General features: G+C 37.4%; 1 pseudogene; it reads right to left on the reverse strand.

The window, feature by feature from the left end:
- Positions 1-12,836, reverse strand: part of LOC107676567 (isoaspartyl peptidase/L-asparaginase-like) — a 23,675-nt pseudogene that overhangs the window by 2,687 nt on the left and 8,152 nt on the right.

A 12,836-nucleotide genomic window follows, 5' to 3' on the forward strand; every position in this document is an offset into this window, starting at 1 on the left:
CGCGCTCTCTCGCTCTCTCTTGCGCTCTCTCTCTTTCTCTCTCTCTCTCTCTCGCTCTCTCTCGGGCTCTCTCTCGCTCTCTCTCTCTTTCTCTCTCTCTCTCTCTCTCTCGCTCGCTCGCGCACACACACACACGATGCGCAAAACTCTGCATTTGAACAGTCAATAGCAAATACTTAAACTAATAACAAAACAGTAGCTGATTCAGAAGCGCCAGATTGTCATAGCAAAGTCAGAATTACCTCCTCTCCTAGGTTCACGAAACGGTCGTCCATAAAATGCATTGCTGTTCTGTTGTAAATAATCTTAAAGATTCCTAAATGCATCTACTTTCGGAAGGCCAAATAAAGTGCTTTTGCTTTCGCCTAGAAACACAGCGTCTCCCTGACATGGCTGCTTCAACACTAACTGCGGTTACTGAAACCACGCCTTCTTTCTTTGCATGCACATTTGGGCGGCATTATGCAAATATTTCCACATAGTGAGGTAGATATGTGGGGGCGTGTTAGAACGAGCCGTTTTAGGGGGGCGTGGCAGAGTCTTAATTTTGATAAAGAATATCTCTTTGGATTTGAGACTTTAGTCTTTGCAACTTCAGGGATCTTATCTATGCACAATCAGCTTGTAACACTCCAAAGAGAAAGGAAAACTTGAAATCGCATCATATGACCCCTTTAATATAAATGTTAACCTAAAAATCTATAGAAAACAGACATGCTATGCATCAAATAACCAAATGAATTTTTTTGAAAGAAGTCTCGTATGCTCACCAGGGCTGCAATTATTTAATCAACAAGAGCGTTAATGTATATTATTGTGAAATATTATTTCAATTTAAAATAACTGTTTTCTATTCTAATATATTTTAAAATGTAATTTGTTGCTGTAATGGCAAAGCTGATATTTCAGCATCATTACTCCAGTCTTCAGTGTCACAGGATCTTTCAGAAATCATTCTAATATGCTGATTTGCTGCTCAAGAAACATTTCTTATTATTATCAATGCTGAACACAGTTGTGCTGCTTAATATTTTTTATGTAAACAATGACACATTTAGGATTCATATGAATAGACAGTTAAAAAAATCTTTTTCTAACTGTAAATGTCTTTACTGTCACTTTTATTCAATGTAATGCATCCTTGCTGTGTTAAAATATTAATTTGGTTTATTATCTTATTGATACCAAACTTTTGAAAGATACTAAATATTTTATTTTTTAAAAATAAATAAAATAAATCCATTAAAAATGGATTAGGCACAAAATTAATCAAATATGGACACTTTTGTACCCCTTTAATGTAAATGAGCATGCATGCACACTCACACACTCATCAGGATTAGTGTAAAAGTCTCATACCTTGCTCCATATGAAAGAGGATTAATCTGGCTAAGGTGACTTTGAGAATAGACTCTCCGTGACCAGTACAGGAGACCGCTCCACTTCTATTGTCTGCATATCCACCAGATCCTTATCGCACAGGAAAAGACAGCAGCACAGACAGAGTCAGACGTTAATGTGTGTTACCTCGGGAGAAAACACTCTGACAATTGAGTATTGATCAGAGCTGACACCTTCAAACCGAAATGGCTCATTCAACCGAGGCACTGCTTCAAAATTAATATTGGTGTGACACTGAGATTATCTCTGTCCTCTATCTCTGATCCGACTCACCTATAATAGGAGAATCTCCGACTCTTCCCACCATTTTGTTTCTGATTCCTCCAGTGGATGTAGCACAAGCCACATTACCCAAAGAGTCCAGAGCCACCGCTCCAACGGTATCATGGCTCCTATAATTATAAAAAATCTTCTATAACTTTGAATAATAAAGATTAGCTCTGAGAGTTTTTTTCCCCTCAGATCTATAATTTTATGGTCTCAGACATGTTATTTTCAAAAGGTGCTTTGAAGAGACAGCATTATTAGCTTAGTTCCTCTTCATCAGACAGACTTTTGTCAACTTAATATGCTGCAGTCATAATCTACTGGATAAAAGCCTCAAACTCCCTTCCAAATATAGCCTCTGTGCAATTACTTTTGTTTCCTATGTGATTTCAGTCAAAAAAAAAAATTGCACGTTGTACTGTTCTGGTGATGTTTGAAAGGGATGATGCTAATGACAACCTCATAGATGCTTTTAAGAGTGCCAGCACACCCGAAATTGACTCATCATCATCTGCCTGTCAACAAAGGAAGAGAGCGAGAATAAGTGCCCTTCGCCAATCTTAATCACAGCCACTAGTCTGGCAAAGTACACTCAGAAAGATTGCAAAGAAAGTGTTGTATCAGTTGTGATATTTCTGTAGACACACACATGAATGGATATGGATTGTTCTTCAAAAAAACAAAACAAAACACAATTCTTATGATGTGCACATCAGTCTTCCAGTCTACCTTTCTTCACCTGGAAGGAACTAGAATAGAGAGCGGAATGTGGGATGAACAGAGACCCTAGTATTTCACAGGCGTCATATCCCATGAAACTCTGATTAAGGCAGCAGTGCTGTGGAAAACAAGTGTGTGTTATGAGTTTGAAGCCGCATGGAGGACAGTGGTTCAAGGTGAAATGAAAGAAAATAGCCTCCATGTCATTCTCCCCAGAAATGGGAGAACAAACATGGTCCTCGTGAAGAATATTTGTCTGAAGCAGCTTGCGAAGAATCACTTGTCAGGTTCCAGATTTCAGGCATCAATCATTTTTAGCAGGTGCTTGATTGCTCTTTTAAATCACCGGCGATGCCTGGATCTTGCTCATCGGTTTAGGTAAAAACAGCTTTTAAAAGCAGCTTGACAGTGGACTGTATTTCACACTTCAAAGTGATCACAGAGTTTTGCAGTAACTCTTCACACATCCATAAACAGCCTAATGAAGTGTGCAGATATTGAAGTTTAGAGTTCTCATTAAGAAGAACAGGTGGCTGTCTTAACTCTGTTGTAAATGTAGTTTCTATATACTAATCACTAAAACTAAATGACAGTATGCTTTTAAAGCAGATGTATATGGAAGCTTGTTTCTGCCCAAGAGTTAAAAATGGTAATTGTGAGACTTTTTCAGTGGCCTTGGTTCTGGAATCATTTTCCTGTTCATTTTTCCCATGGGATTTAAAAAAAAGTCTTTGTTGAAGAGTTAGAAACCATGAACCAGCTATGAGGTAAATCAAAACATTACAAACTTTGATTTGAAGCAATTTGAAAATTAGACAAAAAGAAAAAAGAAAAAAAAAACAACAACAACAAAGGTACAAGACTGTGTCCTTAACAGCTTTAATGAGGAAAAGAACTACAATCCCATGAAGCATTGTAATTGACCTAAAACGAAAATGATGCATAAATATAACTATTGATTTAAAGATGTTTATTGTTTATATAGAAGCAAGTTTTACATTTATTGCAAAACATGCCTATACATACAAATACATAAGTATTCAAAAGCGTAGGAAGACTTACTCTATTATGTAATTCTCAGTGCTTTTTGGAAGGGGGTCGGGCATTAAATAATTATTTTAGGGCAATTATATTATTGGTGGTGGACAGTTCTTTACAGAATTATGGGTAATTCCAGGAATTCTGTTAAACACAATTATTACAAAATTAATTAATTAATTAATTTTAAATTAAGCAGACTGACCACTATTGTCAAAGATGCCTAGCATGGATAAGAGCAGGGAGAGCAGCAATAACCCCATTAGGGTAAACAGAACTAACATAAATGTAGCAGATATCATTAATGTTCTTAATTACAATTGAACGTAACAACATAATGCAGGATAAAGATGTCTGACTCAATTAGGAATATCGAATGCCAAGTCCTGACTGTGGACGAAAGGAGGAGCTGGGGATGGAGGAGGGTAATTAGCTCCTGAGCAAAGCGATAAGCTGCTGAATAATACTGAATGAACCTTATATAAGGAAGTAGTGACAGGTGTCGTATTCCTATTGGTAGACGTGGATCAGCTGAAAGTCAGTTGACACAAGCTTGACTGGCGTGATCTGCCAGAACTAATGCTATGCTTGATATATATTGATTATGTATTATAAATTGATTAACAACCTCATAGCTCACATTAAGTCTAGGCAAGTTATCATTGAAATGGAAAAAGTGAATGTAATTTGAATTTGTTTAACTCTTACAATTGCTCTCTATTCTATGCTTTTTTCATACATACTTTTTTCAAACTGTATTTTGATCCTGAATAGTGGTACCCTTATTTATCACATGACTAAGATTTATCCAATACTTTAATCTGGTGTGATCAATATGCTGTGAATAGGAAGTACTGGCACATGGGTGACTGTTGTATTATAAAAGCATGGCCAAACCAGAAGGGCAGAGGTAGGGTGTGTAATCACCAGGTGGAGGGTAATTGAGTTCTAGGGCCTGTGTGTTAAAAAGCCCAGTGATGGTGGTACAGGGCGAGCAGAGGGAGGCTATCAATAATGAAGCCACAGCGGGGCGGGATGAAAGGCAGTAGCTCAGCCAACTGTCACTTAGCACCTCCACAGCACTATTTTTACAGACTCCCTTGGGGGCTGAGGTTACACCCCGCCATGGCCCTGACTCCACTTCTACTCAACACTCAGCTTGGGGAAGTGGAGGTGGCAGGTAAGGCTGCTTTGCTGGAGCCCACACAGCTCTAACTGCACTGCCTGAAGGCCTCAGGGAATGACCTGAGTTCTGTGCAGGCCAGCACGTCAATATGCTGCCATTCTCAGCCCATGGCCTCAATGCCAAGTAGAACCACTTATAAAAAAAAATTATATTTTATATAATTATATCTCTATACTTTTAAAACACTATATTTTAATGATGTGTTTATATACGCACATTGTATTAAAATCAGCATCATAAAACAGTTTAAAGATTGTAAAGGCAAAATAATGATTTATCACAGTATAGAATCCACAACACACGAAAGAGGTCACAAAATGTATTTTCTATAATTTAATTTTTTCATGATCGTTGAAAGAGGAATTATTCAAGTAAAACCAAATGCCTTCCAAAGATGCTGTTGACAATTTACTTTAACTGTATCAAAATCATTGTCTGAAATTAAGTACATGTCAAGAAATCAGGAACTATTAAAAACATCTAAGAGCACAAAATTGACAAAATTACCCACCATTGTGTGTTGAAAAACTTTTTGACACCGTCAGGATAGCTGTTGCTTTGTTCCCAGTCTTTACGTTCCAGCTCAGTCACCAAATCATTAGCTACTGGAATACCAATGTGCTCCGCAAACATGCTGGCTCATGTCAGCATGACATGATCTGTCTAAGTAAAAACCACAAAAAGGGTTTAAGGAGATGATTAGTAGTCTAAATGTTTACTTTATCCAGTCTGGTTGTTGTCTAATTTCACGTGTCACTGTTTCCAGGTACAAACGCTCCTTCAGATCCCAAAAGCAAATAACAAATGGTGCAAATATGCACTCATAGTGTGCTGTACTACTCTTTAAAAAAATCTTGATCCTAACCTTCATACTGAAAGCTCGGTTAGGACAGACAGTGATTTATTTTTTATCAATTGTTAAAGGGGTCATATGATGCTGCTAAAAAGAACATTATTTTGTGTATTTGGTGTAATGAAATGTGTTTATGCGGTTTAAATTTTAAAAAACACATTATTTTCCACATACTGTACATTATTGTTTCTCCTCTATGCCCCGCCTTTTTGAAACGCGTCGATTTTTACAAAGCTCATCGGTCTGAAAAGCGAGGTGTGCTGTGATTGGCCAGCTATCCAGTGCGTTGTGATTGGCTGCAACTTTACAGATCTTCTTTATGCACCAAGAGCTTGTAACACTCCAAAGAGAAAGGAAAAATTTAAATCGCATCATATGACCCCTTTAAAATATTGGTGTCTTGGACGCTGTGAGCCTGGAGACTGTAATGTACATTGTGAGTTTCTAAAAGTTTGTTCTCATAAACAGCTGTTGAGATTTCTTACTTGAAACAGAGAAATTCTCACTTGAAACAGAGTAGAGGAGGGTTGAACTTGGAAATAGTATTTGACACGTCATGACTTAGCAAGCAGATCACATACTAGCTTGTTTCAAGGTTTCATGGTTTCCCTTTAAAATGTCATGTTTGAAGTATGACTGTGTGTCATTTATGTTACTGAACAGAACTTTACTCATAAATCAAAAACTTATGTATACCCTTTCACTTTATTTTCATATTTACTGTCCATATCTCCATGTGGAACTGCTATTATTTATTGAGACAATACCCTGCTGTCTCTAATAATAAAATTGTATTTCTCTGTGTAACTTTCTGTACAACATCACAATGGATTAAACCATAACTCTGGCTTAGGAAACTTTTAAATATTAACATGGTTATTAATGTCATATTTCTTTGTCAAATACTGTGCATTTTAGATTGCAAAGCAAGAGCATGAGGTCAGTGAAGCTTGATCGCAGTATTGATCAAGACATGATGCATTTTTAATACTGGCTATTAAAGAAGATCTGCCAATCCACTGTAAGGCCAAGGTCTTTTGGGGCAGTCAAGACAGGTGCTGAAACTAATCAATTATCATGTATTCTTTGGGTTTGTTTCCTCCATGTCCAATGCCTCACAAGGTGAACTTTGGTGAAAATGAAAATGTTAATGTCTTTGACATATCTTATATATCTACTACTGCATTTATATAACAGCAGCTGAGAGACTATGACCAAGGCTATGGGAGTATTAATAATTATTTTTCTGTGTGTGGTTATTTTTTAAGCTTGATGCTGCTAGGTAATGGTGTAATGGTATGCAGAAAATAATTCTACCTCCAGACAGACATCACCTAAGTAACTCAAAGAGTGTGACAGTGAGAATAAAGAAAAAAAATTGTAATAAACTTTTGCATGATCTAATTGGTCGCAACACACTTCGCCCACGCTGCGCTGTTGAACTGAGCAGTGTAGATTCCATTAGTGTGTTTGGGAGACCAAAAAAGAAGACGGGATAAACATTTGGAAAGATTTCATTGCTAGAGAAAGTTTAGAGCTTTAAATTGCTTGAAAACAGGTGCCACATTCAAGGCCCAGAAAGGTAGTCAGGACATATTTAAAAGGGCCATATGATGCTTTTTTAAAGATCATTATTTTGTGTATTTGGTGTAACAGAATATGTTGACATGCTTTAATGTTCAAAAAACACATTATTTTTCAAATACTGTACATTATTGTAGGTCCTCTATGCCCCGCCTCTCTCAAACGCTTCGTTTTCTACAAAGTCCCTCCTTCCGACAAGTGTAGTCTGCTATGATTGGCCAGCTGACCCAGTGCATTGTGATTGGCCGAACACCGCAAGCACTCGTCGGAAATGTAACGCCCCTTACCATAATCGCGAGCTTCATCTTTCAAAATAAATGTAAAGACAGAGCCCGAAAGGGGAACAGAGTCACGTGACAGACACAGTGATGAAGGAAGCTGGTATGTGTTTGTGATGTGTCTCTCTCTCTCTCTCTCTCTCTCTCGCGCTCTCTCTCGCTCTCTCGCTCTCTCTCTCTTTCTCTCTCGCTCTCTCGCCCTCTCTCGCGCTCTCTCTCTCTCGCGCGCTCTCTCTCTCTCGCTCTCTCTCTTCTTTCTTTGCGTGCACATTTGGGCAGCATTATGCAAATATTTCCACATAGTGAGGTAGACATGTGGGGGCGTGTTAGAATGAGCCGTTTTAGGTAGGCATGGTTGACTCTTAACTTTTATAAAGAATATCTCTTTGGATTTGAGACTTTAGTCTTTGCAACTTCAGGGATCTTATCTATGCACAATCAGCTTGTAACACTCCAAAGAGAAAGGAAAACTTCAAATCGCATCATATGACCCCTTTAAGTAAAATTATGTCTCATCTTGTATTGAATTGTCAATGCTGATGACATATAATCTCCACACTGTATGCTGATTTTCTATTAAAAATAAGTCTGTGCTTAGAAAATTATGCTTTAGACACTTTCATTTTAAAAAATCTGGCCTGAGATCAGTGCATACTGTATTATGTTTAGAAAACACTAAAGTAACAGTAAAACATGATTATGATGAATATTATAATGGACACTTTTCACAGCGGGGCCCTCGGAGGTCTGTGCATGCGGGGGCGTGGCAGAGTCTTAACTTTGATAAAGAATATCTCTTTGGTTTTGAGACTTTAGTCTTTGCAACTTCAGGGATCTTATCTATGCACAATCAGCTTGTAACACTCCAAAGAGAAAGGAAAACTTGAAATCACATCATATGACCCCTTTAAAATAGTCTATGTGACATCAGCGATTCAACTATAATTTTATAAAGCTGCGAGAATACTTTTTGTGTGCAAAGAAAACAAAAATAACAACTTTTTTTTTTCTTTGCGCACAAAAAGTATTCTCGTAGCTTCATGAAATTACCGTTGAACCACTGATGTCCCATGGACTGTTTTAACAATGTCCTCTGGGCTTTGAACATTTCAGTCAAGTTGCTGTCTATGCAGGGTAAGAAAGCTCTCGGATTTCATAAAAAATACCTTAATTTGTGTTCCGAAGATGAACGAAGGTCTTACGGGTTTGGAACGATATGAGGTTGAGTAATTAATGACAGAATTTTCATTTTTAGGTGAAGTATCCCTTTAACTATTAAGTTTTAATATTCGTCATTCTGTGCGAATAGGGAAGTCCAAACCACAGCTATAATGATAACGAGAAGAACAACATTGTTTGAGTCACTTTATGAGCGGTTTGTTTCCAGCTGATGAAGGATAAAAACATCGACAGCCAATCAGAATCCATCTGACTTTAAAGAGCTCGAGCTAATATAACTAAACAACGTTATATAGGCTGATGGTGTGGACGCTAGTTATAGACAGTTATCATTTATAGTTACCGGTCTTGGTGTGAATGGGCCTTAATACAGCTAAATGTGACAAAAAAGTGTCTTGAACTGCCCTTAAAATAGAGTGGATGAAGGTATTTTGAACAGATCTGTTTTAAGGTTGTAGTAGACTTGGCTGTTAAAGTAACCAATGCCTGTTGATATGGTCAGGATTAAATCTACAGGATTTGATTTTATGTTGTCATTGTAATGTGATATTGTAAGATTGAATGACTCCTTTGGTCTTACCATTGTGAACTGAAGCCACTGTGTTGCAGATTCACAAATTGTTTTGTGTTAAATTATTATATTTTTTAACTTTGTTGAAAGCCTTTAATAGGGTGTTTAATGGCAGGTTTCGTTGCGCTAACTAATTTAGTGTATTGTAGGTTAAAATGTTACACGTAGCTAATATTTGAAGGTTGTGCCTACATGGAAATTAACTTTTCAAAATAAATCTACCCTGAGAAATAAGTTGAAAGTGCTGGCTATATGCTTTTGTCTTTTAAACATGTATAAATCATTGTACAAGACATCTATCTATATCATTACAAAGAGCACTGATTGAAATCTATCTGAAAATCAGCCGGCATTTATTTCCTTTTGAGCCTGTCATTACAGGCTGCTGATAAAAAGCCAAGGTAAAGCTTTGCAGGCCAGGGAAAATCCTGAATCTAAGTTGTCATATAATTTCACCATTGAAGCCTATACCATGGCTTTTTTGGTCATTTAATCTATTATAAGAATATAGAAAATTGGGTATTTCCACCCAATTCTGGGTTTTACAATAAATCTTCAAAGTGATCCACATACAGACCTACGTAATAAGCGCAGACATTAAGAACTACGTCTCTCCTCATTTCCTTATCCAGTGTGAATGTCAGTTTTAGATATAAATCTATACTGGACATATTTTATAGCAACCATGTGATTTTCTCTTACAATGAATATTATCGAGTCAGTCTTTGTGGAAAAATGAAATAAGCCTTTATGATTGAGGAAAGGATTTTAAATTTGCATTTATTTATTGCAGTGTTGTATCTAAAATATACAGAATTGTGTCCGAAAATTCAGTTTCTCTACATCCCCTATAGTCAAAAAAATCCCCTTCAGCAAAATATTTGCTTAGAGAGATATGGCTTGAATTAAATAGGGTACAAGTTCACTGGCAAGAACAATATACCCAAATTTAAGTCACCCAAAAAAATTAAGTCAACAAATTAATTTGAAGCAATTTGAGAAGAAAAGCATACCTTTTCCATTACAGCACGAGCAAGACTAACAGAGTTAGTGATGTTTCTCACAGAGGTCACAGCTCCAGTGGCAAGTGTTTCCCCATCCATGATGATACTGTCCAGCTCCACCTCGCCATCAATATTCAGCACTGCACCATGACCTGCACAAGAAATATTACAATTCTTTAAAGTCCACGTCTACAAAGATGTCACATTTCATATGACATTTCCCATAAACAGTGATAGATAGGCAGACAGAAAAAAAAAGTGTTTTTTTTTTCTTTGTGATTTATTTAAAGTTTTTATATTGGTCTAATGGAAAACCATGGTTTGAATCTATATATTTGTTTTTCAGTTTGTCTAAAACCAAATAACACTAATGACAAAAATTAAAACAAACTATTTTGTTTAAATAATATTTTCACCCTAGTGTTGATGTGAACAAAGGGGGGAGGGGGGTCTAATGATATTTCATGCATTCAGAGTTATTTACACTAGGCGCGTTTCCATTACAGATTTGCGCAAAACTTTGGCGATATTTCATAAATGTCGATAAAAAAAGTATTGCGAAATTACGGCGTTTCCATTAACCAATGTTATGAGACTTAAACGTAACCTTTTGCCTCTCGCTATAAATCATGGCAATGGATTTTGGCTATATTTATTCAAAGGAGGATTATGCGTGTATCTCTACAGAAGCAGCAAAGAGCCGCTTTAGAAGTGGCGCGGCTGGAATAAACCATAGACTGTATAAAAACATAAACACAAGCATTGAGTGGCCGTAATCAGCTTCAGTGACCGTATCAGAGCCACACTGCACCGCAGACGTGTGCAGTGTAAATTGTCTAAGCATTAATAGTAGGGGAAGCCCCTTATACTGGAGCGTGGCCACTTATGAAGTGTTTCTTGGAGGTTATAGTACATTGAAGAATGATCATGTGACTTTTTCATACGCCATGTGACCTGTAAATGCGAAAAAGTCGTTTCCATTGCAGTTTTGCGAATTATTCCTTTTTCGCATTGCCTGAAAAACCACCTCATGCGAGCGTAAAAACTTTTTTGCGATATATGGCCGTTTTTGCGAAATTGACGCGTTTCCATTAGGCGTATTTTCAATTCGCAATTTCAATTTGCGCAATTTGAAGGGTAATGGAAACGCTCCTACTGTTAAAGTGTTGGATTCTCATGCTAAACATGGCCAAAGTTTCAAAGAACGATTTGGACGTGTGACGGAGTATTTCTGTGCCAAATACACTCCTTCAGGGTTTGTATATGTTTCTGAAAGTTTTTTTCGAGCATGGCCCTTCATGACGTCATGAAGGGCGGAATTCCTTGTATGGGCAGTTTTGGGCACTTCTCTCCCGCAAGAGCGTGTGCAACAGAGAGAAGTAGGAATAGTGAGGATATCAAAAAGAAGCACCAAAGTGGAAAATATTTTAAGGTTAATGGTTGGGCACACCATGTTTAATAAAACTTTAAAATTAATAAATAATCATCCAACAGGATTATGTGAGCAGTGTGGAGTAGTCAGTGGAACGTTTGTCAAAAGTATTTTTATGAAAGAGAAACAATGAAGAAGGAGGAACTTATAGGTGGGAGTGGAAGAAATAAAACTTAAAAGTATAATAATTTATGGATTAGAGAGCTTATTTCTTTATCTCAAAAGAACAGAACTGATAAAGATATTTTTTTTTTAAATGGGTAAACTTTGGTCCACACTCCAACACTAGGTGGCGATAATGCACCTTATGTTGGTGCTACTGCTACCCACGATAAAACGAAGAAGAAGAAGAAGAAGAGCGTGCACCATAGACTGTAAAAAAACATGGACGTAGTGTCCGTGACGTCACTCGTAGCACTCGTAGGAAGCCTAAAGTGGGCGGAGCCGACCGCCGCCATCTTGGCAGCGCGTCACCGCGCGTCACTAATCGAATAATCGAAAATGGGCAAAAAGGCGGGACGTGGGTGAAGCTGAGGCGCTAGTTGCTGAAACCACGCCCATCTATGGTGACAGCAATGCTGCCATGCAAAGACAAAACACCATAACCTTCGTTTTTGGTCGAAATTAGTTATTGATAATTTTGAGACATATATGACCTCCTTTATTATGTGTATAAGTATCTTGGAGAAAAGCCCAGGAGAAACCAAGGCAGAACACAGTATCATCAGTTACCGCTCTTTGACTTTGTTTTAGATCGCTCAAATTAAGTTACGGTGCTCTGCAGTTTAGCCGTTCGTCAATATTACTGTGCCAGCCTGGAGTTATACGGTATTCTGCCTCTGTTTTTACTGTACATTAAAGTCTGCGCTTTTAAATTACGGTGTGACTTGTGTACTTTCATACATCTGTCGGCACTTCTTTAGACAAACAAATTAGATAGATTGCGATCTAAACTGCTCCATATAATAACAATGCACTGTAAACAAGCAACGAATAGATAACTTGGCAACAATAATTAATCGTAAATAATAAAAAAAAAACATTTCTTTTTATAATGCAGATGCCAGCTCTCAGTCTAGGGCTGCCCACTTCTGCACGTGTGAGGAGTCGAATGCCATGACAGCGTATCACATAAAATCAGTTACTGTACGCAATTAAATCCGTTTCATACCTTTTCTTGTAACTCGATAAAAAAAAACATCGCAATGAACGTCATCGGAGATGTTTAATTCACAATCATTCTGAGCATTATTCCTGATGCCGTTCACATCAATCCACAAGTCGTTCTTATAGGTTAAGCTATTTTAATTCAGTTTGATATAA

This window comes from Sinocyclocheilus anshuiensis, unplaced genomic scaffold (genome assembly GCF_001515605.1).
Source record: "Sinocyclocheilus anshuiensis isolate Anshui unplaced genomic scaffold, SAMN03320099.WGS_v1.1 scaffold204, whole genome shotgun sequence".
Lineage (NCBI taxonomy): Eukaryota > Metazoa > Chordata > Actinopteri > Cypriniformes > Cyprinidae > Sinocyclocheilus > Sinocyclocheilus anshuiensis.